A 26,137-nucleotide genomic window follows, 5' to 3' on the forward strand; every position below is an offset into this window, starting at 1 on the left:
TTGGGAGTCTGCCTGCTAATGCAGGGGGACACAGGTTCGAGCCCTGGTCCGGGAAGATCCCACATGCCGCGGAGCAGCTAAGCCCGTGCGCCACAACTACTGAAGCCTGCGCACCTAGAGCCCGTGCTCCCCAACAAGAGAAGCCACCGCAATGAGAAGCCCGCGCACCGCGACGAGGAGTAGCCCCCGCTCACCTCAACTAGAGAAAGTCCGCATGCAGCAACGAAGACCCAACACAGCCATAAATAAATAAATAGTAAATTTGTGCTGCCAGGCCCAACTTTTCAGAATCCATTTTTTTAAGTGGGGCACAATTGGCTCAGCAACGGCGACTAGACAGACTGCTTCACACTTGGTGGGTGCCTACTAAATGCTTAATGAACGAATGGTAGTAATTGAATGAATAGTAGTAAATAATAGTAAATGGTAGTAAATGAACGAATGGTAGAATACAAAGTATTAGCCCTAGCACGCTTGAAGTCCTTGGATTTTTGTGTTGTTTTAATCATTTCAAAAATATGTGCTTCCCTGGTGGCGCAGTGGTTAAGAATCCTCCTGCCAATGCAGGGGACACGGGTTCAAGCCCTGGTCCGGGAGGATCCCACATGCCATGGAGCAACTAAGCCCGTGTGCCACAACTACTGAGCCTGCCCTCTAGAGCCTGCGAGCCACAGCTACTGAGCCCACGCGCCACAACTACTGAAGCCTGTGCTCGCAGAGCCCATGCTCTGCAACAAGAGAAGCCACCGCAATGAGAAGCCGGCGCACCCCAACAAAGAGTAGCCCCTGCTCACTGCAACTAGAGAAAGCCTGCATGCAGCAACGAAGACCCAACACAGACAAAAATAAATAAATAAGGTAAATAAATTAAAAAAAAAATTTCAGGGCTCCCCTGGTGGCGCAGTGGTTGGGAGTTCGCCTGCCGATGCAGAGGACACGGGTTCGTGCCCTGGTCTGGGAGGATCCCACATGCCGTGGAGCGGCTGGGCCCGTGAGCCATGGCCGCTGAGCCTGTGCATCCGGAGCCTGTGCTCTGCAATGGGAGGGGCCGCGACAGTGAGAGGCCCGTGTACCGCAAAAAAAAAAAAAAAATTTCAAAAATACAAAAATGTTGCAAGAATAATTCAAAGATCTTGTTAGTTCTTGAACAATTTGAGAGTAAGTTGCAGGCATGATTTCCTCTTACCCCTAAAAACTTTACTGCAGATGGTCTACCAACAAGGACAGTCTTCTACATAACCACAACGTAGCCATCAAGACCAGGAGATCAACGCTGGAACATTACAACTACTACCAACTCCATTCAAGCTTCACCATTTGTCCAAACGGCATTCCTTAGAGACAAATGATACAATCCAGGATGAGGCACTTCATTTAGATGTCAAATGTCTTTAATCTCCTTCCGTCTGGAATGGTTGATGTGTCTTTCCTTGTCTCTCACAACACTGACATTGTGAGGTTATAGGTCAGTTAATTTGTAGAATGTTCCTCGATTTGTGTGTGTCTGATATGTTCTCATAATTAGATTCAGATTAGGCATTTGGGGTAGGAATTTCACAGAAGTGCTTCATGTTCTTACTGCATCCTATCAGGTGACACATAATCTTCTTTGTCCCATTATCAACGACATTAATTTTTCTGGACAGCTCCTGCCTCAGGTTTATTTGTACGAATAGCACAGGAGGACGCCAGCCTCATGCGGACAGCAGCCCAGGAAGACACCCGTCCTTCTTTCCTCACATGGCACATGGAGACCTTTATGGTGCGTAGCCGCCTTTAGGAGGCCTGAGCTGGAGCCAGAACTGGAGCTGGAGCCTATTTTGAGTCTTGTCCTTGGTCTTTGGCCAGCAGAGCTTCAGACCCTTGGGGCTGCAGGCACCAGCATGTTTCTGAAAGTTACACTTCTACTGGCAAGTGAGTTGTTATGCAGCCAGTTCTAGAATGTATGCCACTGGCTCTTCCTTGGAAACTTCCAGTTTTTGGAGAATGCCTAGGAAATGGCTAGACATCAGGCTTTTTCAAAGTCTGCCCATCTTGACAGCCTATCCCTAGTGGTGTGAAACAGCTCCTTCCTAAAAGGCTTTTCATGCACCTGGTGCAGCTGCCCTAGCTAGCTATCTAGCTATCTAGCTAGCTATCTAGCTAGCTAGCTCCCTTTAGTCAAGATTCCCACAGCAATCACCACAATGTTTCAGCCAGTGATCTCTGTCATCTGAAGTGAGCTTTGAAGAAGGGGCTTGTGACCAAGGACCATGGGAAGGCATCTGATGATTGCTGATGTTAGCCAGAGAAGGGTTTATCTTGCATTCCAGGCATTTTTAGGATTCCTGCTGTAAAATGCTACCATCATGAACCATCCTGCCCAGATCCACCTGGTATAATTCCCTAGTTTTACTGTCAAGGGAATAATCAAGATTGCCCAGTGTAAGACACAGTGAATGGCGAGGAACATTTCTGTATTTCAAAGTTACCATGACTTTCATATTTCTGTATTTCATTTCTGTATTTCATTCATAAAGACTGCGTAACGAAATTTGAGTTACGCAGTCTTTAAACACAGCCATTACAGAGTCAGTATCCAGCACCTTTCCTAGCTCAGATGTACCTCTGAACCGATCTTCAGGTGTTCATGCCACCGTGTGCACTTCTTGTGCTCTACTGATTCCTTCGGCAGGAACACTCAGCCTTCATCTTATCGATTGTGCTTGTGTTCAAATGTGTCCCTTTAGTGACGGTGGCATCCTGTAATGCAAACTGGCTAGGACCTTGAACGAGCCATTACTATAAACTCCCAAGTAAAGCAAAGAGGCTTATCGTGTGTTTCACAGTAAAGTGAGCAATGTCAGTAAAAAGCCTTAAACTTGCAGTTTTTAGACAAAAGTCCAAGTCTAAACATATTATAATACTGTGTGTATTAAGTGTGACAATTATCCCCCAGGCTGCTGGAACCATTTGTTTACTGTCAGAGAACAAGGACTGATGTCTGGCAAGATAATTTCCCTATAAACCCACAAGTGCAGCTGAAGTTCTAATCCTGCGTAAAGCAGAGCTAGTAAAATACCTTACCATGGCGTGTGCTTGGGCAATACCACCACTCAGGAGAACCGTAGACCAGATCCAAGTCTTCCATTTTTCTTCCCTTGGTAGAGCACGGACAGCCAGTCTGCAGACTTCAGGAAGCAGCTTTTCTGACACCCTCTTAATGCCTCTGGACTCCACACAACCTGCAGTTTGGTGATCAAATGCTTTAGTGTGGATCTCAGGCTGTTGTGTTCTGTCTTCATCTCCTAAGACTCCCACAGCCTGAGCCCTTGAGCTTGGTGTTGCCTACAGTCTCTGTAGCTTTCTCCAATTCTACCCCCTTGCACACATATTTAAATTCTTCTGTGGTAGAAATGAGTTCTCAGCTGCGTTATGTGCTTGTTCATCTCTCACCTCCTCTAGACTGCAAGCCAGTTATAGCAGTTACCATGACTTTCATATTTATTTGTATGCTTGGGACATAAGAAGAGACCCAGAATTATTTGTTGAATGAATGAATGAATGCATGCATGCATGCTTCAGAAGGGCCATTTAACATGTAGATCCTCGTTGGGTGAGACTCCAGGGCGGAGGCTGTGTTCACTTGCTTTGCAAGAGTAGAGGGCACTTCCATTACCTGCTACTGTTTGGTTTCTCAGTTTTGTCAACAGAAGATGTTGTATTGGGGCAACAGTAAAGAGTGACAGGCAGGTTTTCAAAAGGAGCCCTTTATTGGAGCAAAAAAGTAATCTGATCCAATCACACCCTAAATTACTCTTGCTGGCAATGAAAGGAGTTAAAAGGATGAATCAAAACCATTATACTGAGCAATATTGGCATTCGGTGTCTATTACACTACGTGCTCAGTTCATATTACTACATTTTTGTAGTTAATAACTCAGTTACTTTCAATAGCTGATCTTGTATATTATGGTATATATTAATTTCTCGTATCATATATAATTGTATGTTAATTTCTCACCCCTAAGACACAAATTCTATGAAAGACTTCTAAGTCTAAAAGTATAGGTTAAAGTGGCCAAAAAAAGTGGATTTGTCTCATTTCTTTCTAACTGAATTGGCTGCTCATTTGACTGAATCAAATAATCCAAACAGGTATTTCTGTATCAAGTACGTGTTGCCCATTGCCTAATACACACACTTTTGAATTAGGAAAAAGCAGCTCCACTTAAATTCAAACCATGTAGTCAAACGTAATGCCTTGCAAGTTTCTGGAGGCTCAGTTTACTTAAAACTTATTTGGATGTGTAATGGTTCGTGAAGTTTGCATTTTTGTAGTAATATCCACTGCCACCTCGCCGTGCAACACACGCACGAACACAGCATATTTATAACTTTATATTTGAAAAGAAGACTTAAAAGCGTCTCTTTGCCTGATTAGCAGTGATGAAAACGATCTGTTAATTGATTATGCAAGATCAATCAACAAAAATGAATTGGCTTTTAAGGGGAAACATCCTCTGCATTATATATTTTTTAAACATGCCTTTAATTTTTGTTAATGCCTAGTTGTTCCTGTTCTTAGTTTTTTATGTTTGTTTTTCTTTTTTGTCTTGTCAGACCAAATAATTTTCAAGAAGAGTTAAGTTCAGAGTTGAAGCTTAGGCCCAGTAAGAAAGAACAAGCTATTATTACCATAAAATACAGTCTATTTCCCTAATGCCTACTTGTGAACAGGCTATTTTGTTGAAATGTTTTCAGAAAGCTCTATTAAAGAATAACCATGTCTTATACCTAACAGATTTTTAGTAACTATCTGTTCAATGAATGACAGACACAAAGAAAGCTGAAGCTGCTATGTGGAAATGATGTTGCTGAAATTTCAATAAGAATTTTTAAAGTTATAGATGATAATAAATGGCCTTAATGTAAATTATTACTTGACTATGAAATTTAGTACCGTCAGTGTAGCTCTGTAAAAGAAATAAAGGGCTGATCGTCACAACTATGTCCTTTCCTTCTTAAACAGTCAAGGAAAAGGGCAAGAAAGAGAACAAACATCTAGTATCTATATACACCACACACTAACCCAGGAACTTCACAGATCTCAGTTAATCCTTGCAGCAGATAAGAAAAATGAGTTTCAGAGAAGCTTGGAAACGCACACAACATCAGACAGAGAAGGAGGGTGGCGGGCTGGGGATTTGGAGCCTTGGAGCCACTGCGTGTCTTGCATTTTTAACTTCCATCAGGTGGTTCTGGTAGCTCTGTGGGGGAATGTGTAGAAAAATGTTTGAAAGTCACTGTTAAGACCAGTTTGCTTCTCGGCTCCTAACCAACCAAGTGGATCTAAGTGAGGCCACTTTGTAAACAGTCCAGTCTGCGTATCAAGGGGCACAACAGAATTCAAAATCTTTTCCAAAACTTTGTACTCCAGGTTGAATACGGTCTGTTGTTCAGGGGAAGCAGAGAATGTTAAGACCCCTGGCACCATTATTTTCCCTTCCTAGCAATCCTTTTCTTAAGCCAGCAGCAGGACAAACATCTTCCTGAGAAGTTACAGCACTTACTGACTGACCTCAACTCCTTTTGTGCCAGACAAGACTGAATTCCTAATCAGATAAGACAAGGAAAAAAGAAACTACAGAGCTTAGTACTTAAGGGCACAAACATTGGAATCAGACCACCGTGGGTATAAATCCCAGCACTGACGCCAGATTAATATGTGACTTCAGTCAAATTATTCAATCCCTCTGGCCTTACTTTTCCTTTCTGTAAAATGGGAGGAATAATGGTATCTAAGTCATGGGGATTTTGTAAGCATTAAGAGAAATGCCTGTTAAGCATTTACAATGCCTGGCTTATTGAAAATACTTAATGAGGGACTTCCCTGGTGGTGCAGTGGTTAAGAATCTGCCTGTCAATGCAGGGGACATGGGTTTGAGCCCTGGTCCCGGAAGATCCCACATGCCGTGGAGCAACTAAGCCCGTGTGCCACAACTACTGAGCCTGTGCTCTAGAGCCCGCGAGCCACAACTACTGGGCTCGCGTTCCTAGAGTCTGTGCTCGGCAACAAGAGAAGCCACCGCCATGAGAAGCCCGCGCACCGCAACGATGAGTAGCCCCGCTCGCCCGCCACAACTAGAGAAACCCCAATTAAAAAAAGATAATGAATGATAATTTTTATTGATGTGTTCAATAGTTACTAAGTTATATTCTTTCTACATATCTAAATGCAAATGATTTTCAAGGCTGTGAGCTCAGGAAATCTCAAAGGCCTTTAAGGGTTTTGCAACCAGAGGTAATATTTGTGATTCTAATGAGGTAACAGAACTCCTAAACAGAATCCTTTTCAAGCTAAGTTCCCATCCAATAGCTAGTGGTGCCTTCAGATGGTCCTTTTTGCTTATCTTTTTAAGCACGATAGGATTTTCCGTGAATCACACTCTGTAGTTATTTAGTAACTTTCACCAAAGAAGCTCAAACCAGCCTCTGTCACCAAAAGAAAAAACCTTGAAACTCAGAGAAGTAATACCACCTGATTGATGGACAGCCAGAAAGCAGGGAAGGCCAGACGTGGCTCTGACCACGATAGGGGAATGTGGTGGAAATGAGATCCTCCTGAGACGTCCAGGGAGTGTTTTGTTCCTCTTGCTTCAGAAAAGGGTAAATGACAGCACCGAGGTAAGAGAGGAATGGAGGCCCGGCCACAGTCGGATGACGGCCTCAGAGGGCTGGCGGCCGCAGAGGGCTGGTTTAGCAAAGGGCGAGGTAAGAATGACAGAAAGACAGGTCTGCAGAGGGAGCTGGCAAGCGCTTGTACACACAGGAACTGACACTCGAGCGGCTTCGAGCTCGCGTCTGCTATGGTTCTCGCAGTTCCCGCCACGTGGCTCGTGAGTGTCAGGGCTGCTGGCAACTCCCTCCAAAAGCGTGAATCAGTTGATTCTTAGCAGCCCCTTTTCGGTGACACAGGCTCTTTCGTTAAAATGTCACCCAACCGACAGACTGCTGAGTGGCCACGGCGGCCCCAGATCGCCCTCGGGGAAGCTCGGCAGCCCCGCACGCCGCAGCCCCCGGACTCGTCAGACCTCTAGGCCGCCGGAAGCGCTCCTCCCCCGGGTTTCGGCTCCGCCTCGCCCCGCGGCGCGCGCGAGTGTGTCCTCAGCCGCGGCCGGCCAATCAGGACGCGCGACCAAAATAGCGCCTTATAAATGCGTGCGGGCCTGAGCCGCCAGCTCACAGCCGCGCGCTCGCAGGTGAGCTGCCAGGCCCGACCACCTGCGGGGAGGGGCGGCGAGAGCCGGGCCCTCGCGCGCCTGCTTCCGCCTGTTGTAGGCGGGGAGGGTGGTCCGCTGCGGCTCGTCATCAGCCGCGGAATCTGCGTTTCTGTGTGAGTGACGCGGCGCTGTCGGGCTCCGCTTCAACAGAACTCAGCGCTACACTCCTCTAACTGCTTTCCTATTTGAAAAGGATGTAAGATAGACATCCTTCCCACCAAGAAATGATCAATTCAGGGAGGCATTTCTTGGGGTCACCTTTCTAGGAGGAGGTGACTTGAGATAGTAGGTGGAAAAACAAAGGCTTTGGCGTCGTGCACACGGGGTTCCAGCCTCTGCTCGCGTCACACACCCGCTCTGTGACACTGAACACTGAACACATCAACAGACCTCGGCGTGGTCGCGTCTTTAAGATGCAGACAACAGTACCTACCCAATAAGGGTATTTTTGAGGAGATCCCCTGGAGATCATAGTCATCTCTGTCTCGTTTTCTTCCCTCCCTCTCTCCCTTCCTTTCATTCTCTCCTTCATTTTCTTTCCTTCCTCCTTCATTCCTCATCTTTCTTCCTTTTTTAAATTGAGGTATAACTTTCACATAATACACTGCACAGATCTTAAGAGAACAGCTGGGTGAACTTTTACACATGTAATCAGCTCCCAGATCAAGATATAGGATATTGAAAATATACCTCACCATCCCAGGTGTCCACCTGCTCCTTCCCAGTTAATACTTATCACCCCAGAGGTAACCAGTATTCTGGCTTCTATTACTGTGTATTAATTTTGCCTGTTCTTAAACTTCATATAATTGCAGCCAAATAGTGTGCCTTCTCCCATCTGGTTTCTTTCACCCAACATAATATCTGTAAGATTCATCCATGGTATATGCGTACATCAGTAGTTTGTTTACTATTGGGTAGTATCCTATTGTATGAAATATAGAACAATTAATTTATCCGTTCCACCATTGACAGGCATTTTGGTTTTCAGTTTTCAGTTATTAGGAATGAAGGTGCTGTGAACATTCATATGGTCTTTTGGTGAGTACATGCACACAATCTTGGGTTTATACAGATGAGTGGACATTTTATGTCATAGGATAAGTATATGTTTAGTTTTAATAGACACTGCTTAGCAGTTTCCCCCCCAAAGTTGAATTGATATATGAAAGTTAGTTACTTCACATCATTGCCAACCGTTGGCATTAACAGTTTTTTTTTTTTCTTTTTTGCGGTACGTGGGCCCCTCACTGTTGCGGCCTCTCCCGTTGCGGAGCACAGGCTTCGGACGCGCAGGCTCAGCAGCCATGGCTCACGGGCCCAGCCGCTCCGCGGCATGTGGGATCTTCCCGGACCGGGGCACGAACCCGCGTCCCCTGCATCGGCAGACGGACTCTCAACCACTGCGCCACCAGGGAAGCCCCCGGCATTAACAGTTTTTAAAACAATTTCTTGGTATGTACCAAGATCTCCTTGTGGCTTTCATTTGGTTTTCTCTAATGGATAATGATGTTGAGCCCCTTTACTAACTTATTGACCTTTTAGGTTACTTATTTTTGTGAAATGATTGTTCAGATCTTCTATTTTTTAATGGGTTCGTCTGTCTTTTCCCTACAATTTCTGGGAATGTTTTATATTTTCTGGATATAAGTCTTTTATTAGGCACATGTATCATGAATATAGTCTACCAGTCTGTGTCTTGCCTGTTAAGTTTCTTATGGTGTCTTTATTTTATTTTGTTTTTAAAGTGAACATACAATAACACTGAGTTTTTTAAATTAAAAAAAAAATTACAGTGCTACGGGACTTGACACATGTAGGGTGTAACCACCATAATCTGGATTGGGAACAGTTGCATCACACCAGAACTCCCTGTGCTGCCTTTTGTAGTCATATCCTTGCCCTGCTTGTAACCTCTGGGAACCACTCATCTATTCTTTGTGGCTATAGTTCTGCCTTTTCCAGAATGTTATATAAATAGAATCATATAATGGGTAGCCTTTTGGGTCTGGCTTCTTTCACTCAGTGTCACGCCTGGGAGATTCATCTGTGTTGCTGCAGGTACCACTGTTTTTTCACTGGTTGAAGAAAATTTGGGTTGTTTCCACTTTTTAACAATTATAATTAGTGCTGCTGTAAACATTTGTGTACAGGTTCTTATGTAAAGATACGTTTTCATTTTTCTAGATTAAATACATGTGAGAGGGTTGTTGGGTTATTTATTTATTTATTTATTTATTTATTTATTTATTTATTTATGGCTGCGCTGGGTCTTCGTTGTGACGTGCCGGCTTCTCTCTACTTGCAGGCTGTGGGCTTAGTTGCCCTGCCCTTTCCAGTTATCTTTTTCTTATTGATTTCTGAATTCCATTATGGTCATAGGACATATTTTATATGATTTTACTTCTTTTAAATTTATCAAAGTTTGTTTTATGACCTGGATATGGTCTCTTTTGATGAATGTTCTTCAGGAAAAATGTATCTGGTGAAATAGTCTAGAAATATCAATCAGGTTATTTGGTTAATGGTGTTTTTCAGTTCTGTATCCTTGCTAATTCTCTATTTGTTCTAGTGATTACTGAGAGAGGAGTGTTGAACTCTCCACCTGTAATTGTGGATTTGTCCGTTTCTCCTTTCAGTGTTATCACTTTTTGCTGCAGGCATCTTGAAGCTCTGTTGTTCGGGTGCATACACGTTTAGAATGGCTGTGTTATCATGGTGACCCTTTTTATCATTTGTAAGAACAGTGAAGGGTCTGAGGTTTACCCTCCTTGCAAACTAACAAGCTATCCTGCCACAGTTTTATGGGTACTGACAGAAGACACAGGCTCCCAGGTCAATGTCACAGGACTTTATTGGCCACTAAAGCAGTAGCCACAGTTTCAGCATGTGCACTACTGCCTTGAGCCCCATTTCCCACTGGATGATGCAAAGGGGACCAGATGGCACCTGTACATGCAGTGGGTTGCATCACAGCAGAGGATCCCTGAGATTAGAGCACCCAAATCTCATAATGGGCAGCAGACTTTCCTGACCTTTGATCCAAAGGGAGACATTATCCTTATTCTACTAGAATGAAAACAAACCAGCCCCTTGCTAAGGAGGGAAGGACCATTTCTATTTCCAGCGCTGCTAACTGTACAACATCCTTGAAAAGATACTCCAGATCCAAGACAGTCATTGCCTCTGCTCACAAGATGTTGACAATGTTAGAGCCTTTGGAGAATTGTCTTTCGACAAAATGTCCCTCTTTATCCCTGGTAATTTTTCTTGCTCTGAAGTCCACTTTGTGATATCAACCTAGCCACGCCAGCTTTCTCTTGGTTAGTATTTAAACAGTACATTTCCTTTCATCCTTTTATTATTTAAGACAGGGTGTGTGTCTGTGTTGTTTTGTTTTGTTTTATAGACAGCATATAGTTTGGTCTTGTTTTTTAATCCACTTTGAAAATCTCTTATCTTTTTATTGATGTGTTTAGACCAGGGGCCAGCAAACTATGCCTGTGGGTCAAATCTTGCCAGTTGCCTGTTTTTGTAAATAAAGTTTTATTGAGACACAGCCATGCTCATTTGATTAAATCTTTTCTATGGTTGCTTTTCCCCTACAAAAGCAGAGCTGAGTATTTATAACAGACTATATAGCTGAGAAGTCCTTAAATATTTACTATTTGGCACTTGATAGAAAAAGTTTGCTGACCTGTGGTTTTGATCATTTGCATTTAATTGTGTAGTTATTGATATGTCTGGATTTAGGTTGTTTTAACATTTTGTTATTTCTTTTCTGTTTGTTCTCTCTGTTTCTCTTTCCTTTGTTTCCCCTTTCTGCCTTGTTTTAGATTATTTGAATATTTTTTAGTATTCCATTTTAATTTTCTGTTGAGTTTTAAAATTATATCTCTTTGTGTATGTTTTTACTGATTGCTCTAGGGATTATAATGTACATACTTAATATTTCACAGTCTAATTAGAACTAGTATTTTATCACTTTAAGTAGAATATAGAAATATTATTACTATATAGATTACTCTCCCTCATTTATGTTGGAATATCTGTTTATTTAGTTCTTCTTTAATTTCTCTCCCAGAAATGTTTTACAGTTTTCAGCATAGAGATTGGGCACATTTTGTTGTTGTTGTTGTTAGAATTATTCTTAGGTATTTATATTTTCGATACTATTATAAATAGAGTTTAAATATTTTTCATTTTCAATTTTTTTGTTGTATATAGAAATATGATTGATTTTTGTATATTGACCTTATAGCCAGTGACTTTGATGAATTTATTTATCTATCTATCTATTTATTTATTTATTTTTGGCTGCATTGGGTCTTCGTCTCTGTTGCATTGGGCTTTCTCTAGTTGCAATGAGCGGGGGCTACTCTTCACTGTGGTGCGTGGGCTTCTTATTGTGGTGGCTTCTCTTGTTGTGGAGCATGGGCTCTAGGCATGTGGGCTTCAGTAGTTGTGGCATGTGGGCCTAGTTGCTCCACGTCATGTGGGATCTTCCCGGACCAGGGCTTGAACCTATGTCCCCTGCATTGGCAGGCAGATTCTCAACCACTGAGCCACCAGGGAAGCCCTAAGTTTATTTTTAATTCTAATAATTTGTTCATTTTCTTCTATATAATCCTGTCATCTACAAATAAATATAGTTTTACTTGTTGCTGTCCAGTTTTTAAACCTTTTATTTCTTTTTCTGGCCTTGTTGCACTGTTTAGGACCTCCAGTACAATGTTGAATAGATGGGGTAATAGTGGACACTCATTCAAGGGACTTGGAAAGACAAGGGAGATTCCTCTTCACAGTGTTCTTTTAAATTCAGCACTGTTTTGTTTGGCATGGTCTGACATGGACCGTTGGAGAGACCGAGAGTAGCTTATTTATTTCCAGAGGCATCAATTTAGTCTTGTGTAGGTTCCAGGGAGACAAGAAGTAGATAGATGTCCCTAACCTACATATTCCTGTGTTCAAATTAGGTACAGACACTTCTTTGGTCAGACCACTAAAAAAGAAAAAAAAAGTGCTCTTTTCTCTGGTGCGGTGCAGACCTGCCCATGATTCAAGGCTTAGTGAGCTGAGCATGAGCTGGATTTCAGCTTCTCTGTCCCCTTGGCTGGGCCTCTGTACAGTGCACACATTTCTACATTGTTTGGAGAGGAAGTCAGGCCAGAAGACTGGAGAACACAGTCAACCTCCTGTGGGAAGGTGGGTCCCAGCTCATCAGCAGCAGCACTGAAAATAGATGGCCTGTCTTTTGATGATTCCCAGGGATTCTGACCCCAACTCACTGATCTGTATCTCTGAGATGCAAGTGACATTACATACCTTACATTGCTTGTGAAATAATTTCAAATCCCAGTATTAGGAAAGAGGAGTGAGGGATTGTCATCACTCATGTCTTGTGTTTCTTTGGTGTCCTCTTGCCTTCATACTGTTATCTCCCACCTGCCCCTTTCTCCCAGTTAGGTCATACATCCATCATCTTAGTCCGTGTGAGAAGAATTTGTATGTACAGGGTCAGCTGCGTTCATAGAAGGCCAAGGGGGCAGCAACCTGGGTTTGGAGGGTGAAATTTGAGAAGCTCTTACTCCCCTCTGCAGAAAGCCTGTCTACCCTCTTCTGCTCTAATCTGATACAATCCACCTGGGGGCATGCATACCTTCATCTGTTTTCATTTTGTTTTGTTGGCTTTTATTAATATTTGTTTGGGGTTTGTTGTTGTTGTTGTTAAGGGTGTTTAAGAACTTTCTATTATAAAATGTAAATGACCCTAGAAGGAAAAACACATTAAGTCATTACCAGCTATTAGCACCATTCTGTGACTCCATTAAAACATTATTATGGGGACTTCCCTGGTGGTCCAGTGGTTAACAATCTGCCTTCCAATTCAGGGGGCATGGGTTTGATCCCTGGTCGGGGAACTAAGATCCTGCATGCCACAGGGCAACTAAGCCCGCGTGCCACAATTACTGAGGCCAAGCACCACAACTAGAGAGAAGCCCGAGTGCCACAACGAAAGGTCCCGCATGCCACGACTAAGACCCGATGCAGCCATAAATTAAAAAAAAAAAAAATTATTGTGTACTTATCACTTAGCTTTTTTTTTATTTAAAATATTTAATTTTATTTTTGGCTGCACTGGGTCTTTGTTGCTGCACACGGGCTTTCTCTAGTTGTGGCGGGCGGAGGCTACTCTGTTTTGTTGCAGTGAGCGGGCTTCTCCTTGTGGTGGCTTCTCTTGTTGTAGAACATGAGCTTTAGGCACACGGGCTTCAGTAGTTGTGGCGTGTGGGCTCAGAAGTTGTGGCTCGCATGCTCAGTAGTTGTGGCTCGCGGGCTTAGTTGCTCTGTGGCATGTGGGGTCTTCCCGGACCAGGGATCAAACCTATGTCCCCTGCATTGGCAGGCAGATTCCTATCCACTGCACCACCAGGGAAGTCCCCACTTAGCTTTCTAATGACCCAGCATAGTTAAGCCTTGTTAGTGAGAGCAAATGGAGAGGAATGAAGAACAAGGAGCACTGAAAGGGAAGTTTTCTTCGTCTACAGATGAGGTTGTATATACTAAACTATCTTTTCCAGCTCCAGCATCAAGGACTCTCAGTGTTATCTGCAGAATAGTGAGAGGAAAAATACGTGAGAATCTAAGAAGGGATGTAACCAAATGTGAGGTGACCTGGTACCGTTGGGGTCCACCCACCACACCTTGTGCTCAGGAAAGGGAGACATGCTTCTTGGGGCTCCTTCCCATCTGCAGTGCTCTCCTTCTCACTGGTCCCAGAGATCCACCCCCCACCCAGCCCCTTAGGAATTTTCCAGCCTTTGCCTCTATTTAAAGCCATGACAGAATGAGCCAGCATGGGGGAGCAGGGTTCATGTCGATGACAGTACCTGTCATGAGAATTAAAGACCCTTCTCCATGCTTTGCAGCACCCCGACCAAGTGCAAGTCCTGCATCTTCACATCATTTTGTGGATTCTATCTTCTCTCGCACTAGGCTATGAGCCTCTCAAGAGTACATGCTGTCTCTCTTACCCATCTTTTAAAAATCTCTAGCTCTTTGTACGTGGTAAGTGCTCAACTGGTGTTCAGTGAATGAGCGAATGGGAAGAGCTAGGGGATGTATCAGATTTCTCCAGGTTTATATGTCAGCAGTGTCTTCGATTCTTCCCTCATTTGAACCCTTCACACCCAATGAGGCACTAAAGTCCAATGCTTCTTAATTCACAATGTCTGTTTTTGTGGCTGGCTCCCTAAGTGCTTTCTCTCCTGGGGAGTAGGCTACAGCCTAGCTTCCTCATCACCAGTTCTCCCTTCCTTATCCATCCTGCAGATACATCTTTCTAAAGTACAATTTCAACTTTTCACTGGGCTGCTCAGAATCATTTGTTTGACTCACTATCACTTTTAAGATAAAATACAAATTAATCAGCTCACTCTTTGATATCCTACCATCCATCTGTCCATCAATAAGTGTGTTTCAGTTTCTGCTCCAGCCTTTGGGGAGAAGGAGCTCCATCTAGAAGTCTCTGCTCCAGCCACATGAGTTTCATCATTGTCCTGCCTTCAATCATTTACGCAAACTATCCCTACTGGTCCCAACTACAGATCTTCCTTGACTTACAATGGGGTTACACTCTGAGAAACCCATTGTAAATGGAAAATATCGTTAAGTCAAAAATGCATTTAATATAGCCGACGTAGTCAACACCATAGCTTAGCCTCACCCACCTTAAACATGCTCTGAACACTTACATTAGCCCACAGTTGGGCAAAATCATCTAACACAAAGCTTATCTTATATAAAGTGTTGAAATATCTCACGTGATGTATTGAATACTGTACTGAAAGTGAAAACAATGCTTGTCTGGGTACAGAGTGGTTATAAGGTATTGGTTTGTTGACTGTCGTCACACATTCAGTAGAAATCGTACTTCAGATTTGGAATTTGGATCTTTTCCTGGACCAGGGAAATGCGGGACCATCGTCTCTCGTGATGCTGGACAGTGACAGCGAGTGCTGAATGTGTTTCACTTTTGCAGCATCATAAAGTGGAAAAATTGTAAGTCAAACCACTGTAAGTTGGGGACCGTCTGTACTTGCATCTTTCTGGTACTTGATGAGCCCACCTCCCCCAGAGAAGCCTCTTGGGGCAATACAGCCTGCCTCAAGCTTTCTGTTCAGTGGCGTCTGGTCACCAAACTGAGTGTAGAATGGGGTCCAGTCAATGTTGACATGGCTTTACAACGTGCCAACAACCACGGACCATCCCAGGCAGGAACAGGGAACGTGGAGCAGTGCCTGGGGTGGGAGCTGGGGTGGGGTCAGGGCCTTAGAGTGGCAGACTTGGTGGCAGCTTTTATTCAAGGGCTGACGCAGGCTTCCTATTCTATCATTAAAACACCTGTGCAGCGGTTGATTGTTTTTGCAGAAATCTGCAACTAGAGCGTCTCTGCTTAGATTCTGATCTTAGATTCTGAGCCCCTTGAGAGCTCTGATCTCTCTCTAAGTGCTTTTAAATTCAGTATGAAAGAGACTACAGAACGTTTCCTGGGAACAAGTGTTGAAAGCGGGGAGGAGCATGGAAAGCCGAGGCCCTGGTGGCCTAAGGTAACCCACCCGCTCCTTTGCGGCTCTGTGCCTAGGGCCCACCTGTGTGTAGCGCTGGAGAGAAACCAGCCTGCTCTGCGCATACGTGCGCCTGGGCACACTTTCTTTCTGGGTTATGTCTTTAGTAATTTGTTATCAAGAAAAAAGACTCCCAACAATGTCATGTTGCTTGCACAATCCTAAAGGTGATAAATCACCCAAGATGCTCATAGACAAGGGTGGGACCACCTGAGGTCACGTAAAACCAGGGTGGATTGACCTAAGGTCAAAATTGAACAGGACCTGTTAGGAACTGTTGACTTCCCACCACGGCATGCAGTGTAAGTATCGTGAAGCACGAACAAACAGCTTCCTTTTCTTATTGCAAAAATAATACACAATTGTAAAAAACAAAAATTTAGAAAATACAGACAAGCGAAAATTTTAAAAATCATCCATAATTCTATTATATTTTATCTACATCTTTTAAGTCTTTTTTGCTCCTTCCTTCCCTCTCTGCTTTCCTCCCTTCCTCCCTCCCTCCTTTCCTTCCTTCCTTCCTTCCTTCCTTCCTTCCTCTCTCTTTCCCTCCTTCCTTCATACCTTTGCAATGGGAGGCATTTAACCACTTTCTCTGCTTAGGAATTTCATGAACTAGATATTTTCAGTGTCTGTGCTCCCCACCGCTCACCTTCATCCCCCTCCTCTCCTGGGGCATATTCTCCTCTCATCTTTTCGTACCCTAGGACAGTTTAAGATGGGGTTATCCTCATGGGTAGGATCAGAGACTAAGCCGAGATAACGCCCCTGGGTGTTAACTCTGCTGCTGCTCGGACTACCGCTCCCTCACACCTCTCTCCAGACGTTGAACAGGTGACCGACCATACTGGATGCTCTAATATGATGGTAGAGGTGTTTAGGGGCAGGGCATGGGACAATCAGCAGAAAGATTTTTACTTTTCTTAAATTGAGGTTTATCATACAAACAATAAAGTGCCTGAAGAACACTCATCTTAAGTGCACAACTCAAAACAGTTTTACTTTTGTGGACACCTACATGCTGACATCCCAGCTCAAGACAGAAAATATTTCCAGCACCCTGGAAGTTTCCCTTATGTTCCTTCCCAGTCAATATCCATTCTCCCTGCACCCCTGCCTCCCACACATGAAGGTAAACACCATTTTCATTTCTTTTAATGTGCACTTTTTATATCTGGCTCCTTTTGTTCAAAATGATGTCCGGGAGGGACTTCCCTGATGGCGCAGTGGTTAAGAGTCTGCCTGCCAATGCAGGGGACATGGGTTCAAGCCCTGGTACAGGAAGATCCCACATGCCACGGAGCCACTAAGCCAGTGCATCACAACTACTGAGCCTGCGCTCTAGAGCCCGTGAGCCACAACTACTGAGCCCGTCTGCCACAACGACTGAAGCCCGCACGCCTAGAGTCCATGCTCCGCAACAAGAGAAGCCACCGCAATGAGAAGCCCGTGCACCGGCACAAAGAACAGCCCCCGCTCGCCGCAACTAGAGAAAGCCCGTGCACAGCAACGAAGACCCAACACAGCCAAACATAAATAAATATTTAAAATGTGTTAAAAAAAAATGATGTCTGTGAGATTCATCCATATTATTAGTTAATATTTTGAAAACATTATTTTATCAACTTCTTGTTTTACCAAAAATGGAACCCTCTTGTGCCCATTGTTTACAACTGCTATTTTCATTTAATATATTGGCAAGAGTTTCCCGTTATTAGCATTCTTCTACTATCGATTTTTTAAATCTGGATAGTGTTCTATATTACGTTCGTGCCATAATTTATTTGACCAGCCCTCAATTGTTCAACATGACATAATTTCCTTTTAAAAAAGTTAGACTACAATTCATTGAACATTCTTGCAATTAAATCTTTGTGCACATCCTAATTTTTCCTTTAGGATAAACTCTCAGAAGTAGAATCACTAGGTCCGAGGTCATACACGTTTTTAAAACTTTCTTGTCCAGAAAGATTGTACTAATTCTATATTAGCAGCAGCAGTGAATGATGGTATGATATCTCTGCTTCCTCAAGTCTCTACCATGACTGGGCATTATATTTTGAATATTTGCCAATGTGATAGGTGAAATGTCTCTTTAGAAAATAATAGGAAAATTTTAAAAAATGTATCTTGCTTTAATTTGCATTTCTTCAATTACAAATATGGCTGATTCCTTTTTTATATATTTAATCACTTCTATCTTTAGGCTTCTGGTGTTTGTGTCAGGCCGGGTTCAGCTGGAGATAACAGATAGCACTCTTCCTGTTTTAAGGAGGAAGAGCTTTGACAAAGGGAATCCGCTTCTGCCAGGGTCGCTGGAAGAGCTGAAGGGGCAGGACCCTCGTGGGGCTTCCAAGAATGGCTCTGAGAACAGCGCCCCGGAAGCGGCGCCTCTGGTGAGCTGCTGCTTTTGCCCCAGTCAGCTTCACTCTAGATGTGGGGCAGCTGCTGCCACAGTGGTTGAACCTGAGCCCTGCTTGGTCTGCTAGAACTTTACCAGCAAAAACTAACGCCCTGTGCCCTGCTCCCGAGACACACAACGCTATGAACTAAACTGGAACCTCTGCTAATTCTACCACCAGAACAAACAGACAAACCACAACCAAGTGAAAACAACCTAAATACAAAATACCTAGAAATGTTAGGTTAAATGTAACAAATATCCTTTTCAAAACCTATCTGAGGTCAGAAAACGATCAAGGAAATTTCCAGGGGTCACAAATGGAAAGGGGGCTGGAAATGGGAGTTGTAAGCAACTGCTGAAGCTACTGCCGTGGGGGGAGTATTTGCCAGTCTGGTGACCTAGATGCTTGGATTGGCCCCGTGAGCTTGGTAAACAATGTCTTGGGGGCCCATGCAAGTAGGGAGACAAAAAAGAGAACTCCACATGGTTCCAAGACCCTCAAAGGGCTACGTCCTCTGGGAAAGGGCTGAATAGAAGAAAAAAAAAATTTGACTTTTAGCAAAGAGAAATAATAAGGAAATTTGTCTTTGCCGTTGCTCTGAGTGGGGGGAAAAAATAGCTTCCAAGACCTTGTAACAACACATCTCCACTTGTATGGGTTTGGAGTTTGAGGTTTGAATCAACACTGAGTTTTTTTTTGTTGTTTTTTTGTTTTTTTTTTTTGGTGGTACACGGGCCTCTCACTGCTGTGGCCTCTTCCGTTAAGGAGCACAGGCTCTGGACGCTCAGGCCCAGCGGGCATGGCTCACGGGCCCAGCTGCTCCGCGGCACGTGGGATCTTCCTGGTCCAGGGCACGAACTCGTGTCCCCTGCCTCGGCAGGCGGATTCTCAACCACTGCGCCACCAGGGAAGCCCCAACACTGAGTTTTTTATAGTGGAAAACTGGAAACAAAGGAAATGTCATCATCGGGAGAATGGATAAAGAAATTATCTATTCATTAAATAGCAATGAAAATGAACGAGCTGGCGCTATGGTGGTCGACGTGGAGAGATCTCACAGTGTTGAGTGGCAAACGTGAGTTGCGGAAGTGGACATACAGTAAACCAGTGCCAGTCTTAGACTGGGGCAAGTTGGGCCCCTGTCCTGGGTCCTCCTGTCTAGGTGTCCCTGCACTTTGGAGGGACTCCTCCACCCCGCCTCTCCGGTGCCTGGGCCCAGATGTCTGGGTACGGTGTTCTGAGCTGAGGCAGAGACCATGGACTTGCCCTCTCCCACAACCTGCTGCACAGCATGTAAGGTTGACCAGAAGCCCGGAGGCGCTCTGGCCTGTGCCTCCTTGGGACTGAGGGCAGATGGCCCCTGCTGGCTGAACTTCATAGAGCAAGACTGGGCTGCCAGCAGGGTGCTGACACACAATTTTGGGCAACTCAAGGACCCTGCAAAAAATATTTGCCCAGGACCCTGCACATCTTGGGGCAGCCCTGCAGTAACGCATTCAGATGGGGCTTTAAAATGTACAAAATAATACCTAACTCGTGTTTAGTAGTATATATACACGCTTAGTAAAGGAACATGGAAATGAGGACACTCAATTCAATACAGGAGTTGCTTCTTGAAGGGAGAGAGGAGAATTAGGGTTACACTGGGAACTATTTGAAATGTTTTATTTCTTAAAAGTTGGTGGTGGGGAGTAAAAGGTATTGATTGTATGCCTTTTTACATCTTTCCATATGTTTGAAATATTTCATTTAAAAAAAAAGGAAGAAAGAAAGAAAAGAAAAGAAGTCACTTGAGCCCCTCCCTGCTCTGGTAGGGGCTGGCGGGTGTGTGGGTGGACTTCAGTGGTGGCAGCCACACTCTTGGAGGGGTCGTGCATCCTAGTCTCTACCTTTTCCCCTGAGAAGACACCCCTCCTCTGCACTTTCCCTCCGTCTTAGCGGTTTAGTGTGTAAACAGATTCTTGTGTGACTCACCAGTGCTTCTGCTAATCCCTTCACCAGCAAATACTTGTTAAACACTTAAATCTTGCAAATGGAAAGGAAATTCCACAGTAAAGTTAAGTGTAAAAGTCATCCAGAATCCTGCATCTTGGACAAGACTGATGAACAAATAGTTCTATAATGAAACTTAATATATTAAATTTAATCATAGGAAACTTATTGCTTGGATATGAATCTTAAATATTTAAATGTAGGAGTTTTTACTTGGTGATTGTTTCCAGTCTCCTGTGATACTGATACGTGGACAGGGAAGAAACCTCTTAAGATAAATAAACCACACTGGGAAATGGGCCCCTTGCTAAGTTCCCTTCTGGAAGTGACGCCTCCCTATACTGCAAACATTTTCTCCTCTGTGTGGTTTCAGTTCCAAGCCAAACCAGTTCTGCAGCATGCTTTTGTACCTTTCCAGAATCGCTTGCCAGGGCTTTAAAACCCCTTTGCGTCTTTCATTACTTAAAAGCCTCTTTTGAAAGCCTTTGAGTGAATCATCAAATTAACATCTAAAAAGACTCAGCAGCAATTGAGCCCAGGAAGGCTGGGGGCTTCTAACCAAACACACCATAACAGACCTTCGTAAGAGCAGTTGGACTTGGGAAGGGGCTTTGCAGGTGGAAAAAGGGCAGCTGCTGGGAGGTGGAAGCACCCAGGCAGGGGGCAGTAGGACCCCTGGCCTGAGCCCCTAACTCCCGACTCCCTCCCCCTGCCAGTCTCCTGCCTTCCCCCATGTTCTCACGACTGCTGATCAGAGGGCAACCCTCCCTCTCCTTTGTATTTAAGCCTTTCTCTGGCTCTGCTCTAAGCAGGCATCAGCAAAGGTTTAACAAAAGAATGAGGGCTTATTTTAGCTACTTTCACTTCTCTAAATTTTTCATGGTTTCAGTTAGGTGTAAAATATTCTTGAATTTATATTTTCGATTCTGTTTCTTACTTGTTCTATACAATGTTAGTAGGTAGATATTTTCTTTTTAATGGAAAAGAAGAGATTGATCTTAGGATTCAAACTCAAAATATTTGATGAATCAGGATTCAGTTTAGATTTCAAGAACACTGCTGTGAAGTTTTCTACTTTTTTGGTTTGCCCTAGATTTTTCTTTATCTCTTTTGTCTCCTATATCTTTCCCGCTCTGTGGACCTCTTTGAGAAGAGGGCTATGAGGACTGAAGAAAGGCATTTATCATTAGCCTCATTTCTGATCATTGAGTTTCTTGCGTACTTAACCCTAAAGAAAAATCTGAGCGTACCCGCTACCTTTAGAAATTCAGGTAGCCCGGTGGGAGGGAGAAGAGTAAATCATGTTTCTCCTTTCCCTAACCTTCTTATGTATCATGGTTTCTAATGCTCATGCCAAAAATTGTAGCTTGCAATTTAGAAGTGGAGGCGTTGGAGAGGGAGGGGCGCGGCTCTCGTGGAGGCTCTAGCAGGTAGATAGCTGTCTCTCTGTGTGTGCATTTTTTTTTTTTTTTTAATTTTTGGCTGTGTTGGGTCTTTGTTGCTGCGCGGGCTTTCTCTAGTTGTGGCGAGTGGGGGCTACTCTTCGTTGTGGTGCGTGAGCTTCTCATTGCGGTGGTTTCTCTTGTTGCGGAGCATGGACTCTAGGCGTGTGGGCTTCAGTAGTTGTGGCACGCGGGCTCAGTAGTTGTGGCTCGCGGGCTCTAGAGCACAGGCTCAGTAGTTGTGGCGCACGGGCTTAGTTGCTCTGCGGCATGTGGGATCTTCCTGTACCAGGGCTCGAACCCGTGTCCCCTGCATTGGCAGGCAGATTCTTAACCACTGAGCGACCAGGGAAGTCCTCTGTGTGTGCATTTTGTCAAGAATGGCTGCTTTCTAAAGACAAACACACTTCAGGTCAAGCGGCTTGGAGACTGGACTTGGAAATATGAGAGACGTTTCGAAGGCAAAAATGCACTGCTTACATGGTGTGCTGAGTGTCTTCACTGGACAGATGGGAGTCTTAGAAGCAATATGGAGCGCTGATTCCTGCGGTTGAATGTGCCAAGGCAGTGGGGTGAGCTCCCTTTCTGGGTGTACATCTGGTGGCCTGGGCCCAGGAAAGAGGGTCTGCTCCTATCTTAAGTCGTCCTTGAGACTCAGATACATTAGAAATCTCACTCTAGAACTGTGTCGTTCTGATTCAGGGAGTGAGATGGATGTTGGGAGGTTGCCCAACAACAAGTCTACTTGCATGCATTCTAGTATTTTTCTGTGACGTGTGATACAGCCTCCTCCCTTCAATTGTTGTGTGGTGACACAGCACCTGGGAGGGGTGTGTGCCCTCAGTGGACAGTGGTGGGGCTGAGCTCCTGGCCGCTATCACTTCCAGGCTAGCTCTCTTGTTTCCGCTGTTGGGATACACGGTTAACGCCACCGGTCACTTAGTGCCGCCTTTCACCAGCCGCAATCCCTGCTGTTTTGGGGATTTGCCCCAAGGAAATTTTAGTCACAGCTCCTTGAACTGCGGGAGGAAAGGCTGGCATTTTACAGACACTGCCAGCCGGTGACAGGCCTTCTGGGCTTTGGGAGGGCGGGGGCTGTCTCCGAGGAGAGGAGGCAGGACAAGGGCTCTCCCGGGCCGCACTCCAGTCAGGCTCCTCTGAGCGCCTTTTCAAGGAGGCCCGGGCTCTGGGGAGCCTTACATCAGCCCCACCAGAACCCCACCCTCAATATGTGACCACCCCTGAAATCTGACCAAGTTCCTCATCCCTCGACCCCAGGTGATGGATATCCGATCAGCCTGGCCCGCTTTCAGCAGGAGTCCTGGTAGCTTGTTTTAGCCAGAAATCCCCTGTCACCCTTGATGATTCCTCTTAGTAATTTTCCATCTATTTGCCCTCATCCTGCCCTTTGACTCTAAATGACCACTTTTCTTTGTATCCGGAGTTGAGCCCAGTCTCTCCCCTGCTACAAAACCCCTTTGCAGTGGGCCCTGTACGGATCACAACAGTCCTAAGTCTGCCTCACCATTTTAACAAGTATCGGAAGGGTTTCTTTCTCTAACACGTGGATGAATTGGTGGCTGCGTGCCAAGTGCGACTGGGAAGTTGCTGGTGGTTAGCTCCTCCTGTGCTTTGCCATCAAAGGAATCATATTTGTACGTATATAACAGGATAAGCTATTGAAACATTGTTTTGTCTTGTTCTTTGGGAAATCTGAAAGAATTCCTTTTCCTATCCCTAGAAATGCAGCCACATATCTGTGTCCTAAGGCCTAGATCAAGTATTGCCAAACCTGATTCTCACAAGTAGGTAATGTAAGTTTGTGAAGTGGCCTTATGGCAACAATAGGGCATAGTGGAGACTGTGGCAAAGCAGAGAACACAGTCCCATGAAAAGCCATTAGCTCCAATCAGTTAACGGCACGTGGGCACGTAGGCCTGATATTTCCAGAGCACTTGAGTTTTCAATAAACAATAGGAAGCTGGGTTTTTATGTGCAAATTCTAGATTTGTGTGGGTGTGTGTTGGCAAGTAACAAAAACAAACAGAGTGTGGGGCAAAACAACTCAGAATTTTGCCTTCAGGCGTCTGGTTTGTAATATCTGGGCTAGAGTCCGATTACCCCTTTGGTTGGGGGAAGGCAGTTATGAGGCTGAAATCGTCCTGCACCTTCTCTACCACCAGTGAAGGGGAAGGAGGCTGCTGCGTGGACAGGAAGAGAGGAGTGTGACACCCTGGAGAGAGGGTGGATGGCTTGAGTTTAGGCCTGTGGGGTTCCCCCCTGGGGGCAGAACTGTGCCTTGTGTACCCACAATGTCTTGGATGGGTCACCTGAGCCGTGTGCCCTCCAGGAGTAGCCAGCCCGACCTGGAAGCCTTGGCTTGGGTCTTCACGCTGACGCTCAGCCAGGAAGAAGTGGACAACCTACCGACATGAGGGCCACGTGGACACGGGCGGGAGCCCCTGGTCCACAGGCCCTTCCTCAGTCCCCTGATCCTGCTTGAGCCCAGGGCCACGTAGAACGGGAAATTCGCAAAGCCCCATCAGGCTGGATTTTCTGCCAGGTTGGTGCCTCAGGGCCAAGACATATTTAATTGATTTAGAAAACAGAGATACAAATACATGTTGGGTATCTTTTTGTTTGTTTGTTTTGTGGATTTTTTGGGGGGGGGCTTCCTTTTTTAAAAATTGAAGTGTGGTTGATTTTCGATGTTTCAGGTATAGAGCAAAGTGATTCAGATCTATATCTAGATGTGTATATACATATACATGTCCTTTTTCAGATGCTTTTCCATTATATGTTATTACAAGATATTGAATGTAGTTCCCTGTGTTCTGCAGTAAGTCCTTGTTGCTGCTTATCTATTGAATACATAGTGGTGTGTATCTGTTAACCCCAAATTCCCGATTTATCCGTCCACCCCTTTCTCCTCTGGTAACCATAAGTTTGTTTTCTATGTCTCTACTTCCGTTTTGTAAATAAGTTCAATTGTATCACTTTTCTAGACTCCACATATAAGGGATGTCGTGTGGTATTTGTCCTTCTCTGTCTGGCTTACTTCACTTAGTATGATCATCTCTTGGTCCATCTAGGTTGCTGCATGCCGGGTAGTTTTACACGCCAGTATGAGTGCGTTGATATCTCTTGTTTGGGACCCAGTTTGGAAGCCCAAGAGTCTGGGCTTTACTATGCAAAGGTTTTCTCCTCCTCTTAAAGTACCTGTAGTTATAAGTTCTAGGGATTTGAGCTGCATATCACTTTCCCCACTCGAGGCAGGATTGAGGACGCGGCGCGGGCGCTTGGCTTCCCTGTCCGGACACGATGCTGACTTACTCGTCCTCCACCATCTGGGCCACCAAGTTTTCATTGCTCGGTTATTTATTTTATTACTTCCTCTTCCCATGACTGGGTCTCCCCTTATGAATTTCGGATGTTTAAAACGGAATTTAGTGATGTTTTCAAGCCACCTTTTTTGTTATTTGCAATTGAAAACTTGGGAAGCAGAGGTTGTTTTGTTATAAGGTTTTTATTCTTCTTCACTTCCTCTGTACACTTGGAACTTTTCATGACAGAAATGAATTTGCTGTAACCTGTGTTAAGTAGTAAATGCCAAACACACGATCCTCCACAAAGGCTGTTTATGTGGAGAATAAACGAGGCCCAGAACACTGTGTCCCGCTGGTGAAACGAAATGCGCATTTCCCATCAGGAGACAGATCCCTCATTTTCAAAGGCTAAGTGGATGGTGCTTGAATGATAATTCCAGCTGTTTGAATTTAGGGCCCTGGAAAGATTCACTGGAAGGGAATTTGCAGGCGTTGCCTCTTAGCGGTTGGGTTTGCTCTCCTCAGAGGTAGCAATTAAACGAGGGCCAAGAATGCCCTACTTTTCTTGAATTCTGTGTTTCAGAGGTTACCTTCAAGTCCTTATGTTTGCTAACGCATTTGAGTAACTGACTGCGCCAGGGATGTAACAGTACATTAAACTGTGCCCTCGGCACTTCTGTTCCGCCTTCCTTTCTTGATCACCCCATTCCAGCCTGGACCTTTCAGCTCGATTTTTAACTTATTTGACATAAAATATTGTCAGTAAGTCTCATGGAAAATTCCACTCCAGCAGGAAAAACCATCTCCAATATGGGATGGTTAGCTATTAATTAAAGCTGGCACGTGCCCTCAGAGCGCTTTCTTCAGTAATGCTTGTGACAGATCAAGGTTGGCATCGCATACCTACCCAGCAGAGGCCGCTTCTCCAGGCATGCTCACTTACCTTTGGGAAGAAACTGGCCTCTTTCTCAAAGTCAGTATTGGGTGTCATCCCAGTGAATCGCTTCTTTCTCCTTCATGTTTCTTTTTTATAGGGTGTTACCTCTTAGCAGTCCAAGCATGGGGCTGCCTGTTGAATACAGA

General features: G+C 44.6%; 1 protein-coding gene across 3 annotated transcripts in view; it reads right to left on the reverse strand.

Moving 5' to 3' along the window:
• Positions 1–2,564: 2,564 nt before the first annotated feature.
• The window catches only part of RSPH3 (radial spoke head 3), a 95,710-nt gene continuing 72,137 nt past the window's right edge, over positions 2,565–26,137 (reverse strand). For 2 of the 3 annotated variants that reach the window (XR_012324964.1, XR_012324963.1), the window contains one exon: positions 18,161–26,123. The gene's annotated coding sequence lies outside the window, so the exon portion shown is untranslated. Of the gene's footprint in view, positions 3,225–18,160; positions 26,124–26,137 lie in introns of those variants that run through there. The other variant, XR_004529320.2, reaches the window with a different exon arrangement.

The sequence above is a fragment of the Tursiops truncatus genome, chromosome 12 (genome assembly GCF_011762595.2).
Source record: "Tursiops truncatus isolate mTurTru1 chromosome 12, mTurTru1.mat.Y, whole genome shotgun sequence".
Lineage (NCBI taxonomy): Eukaryota > Metazoa > Chordata > Mammalia > Artiodactyla > Delphinidae > Tursiops > Tursiops truncatus.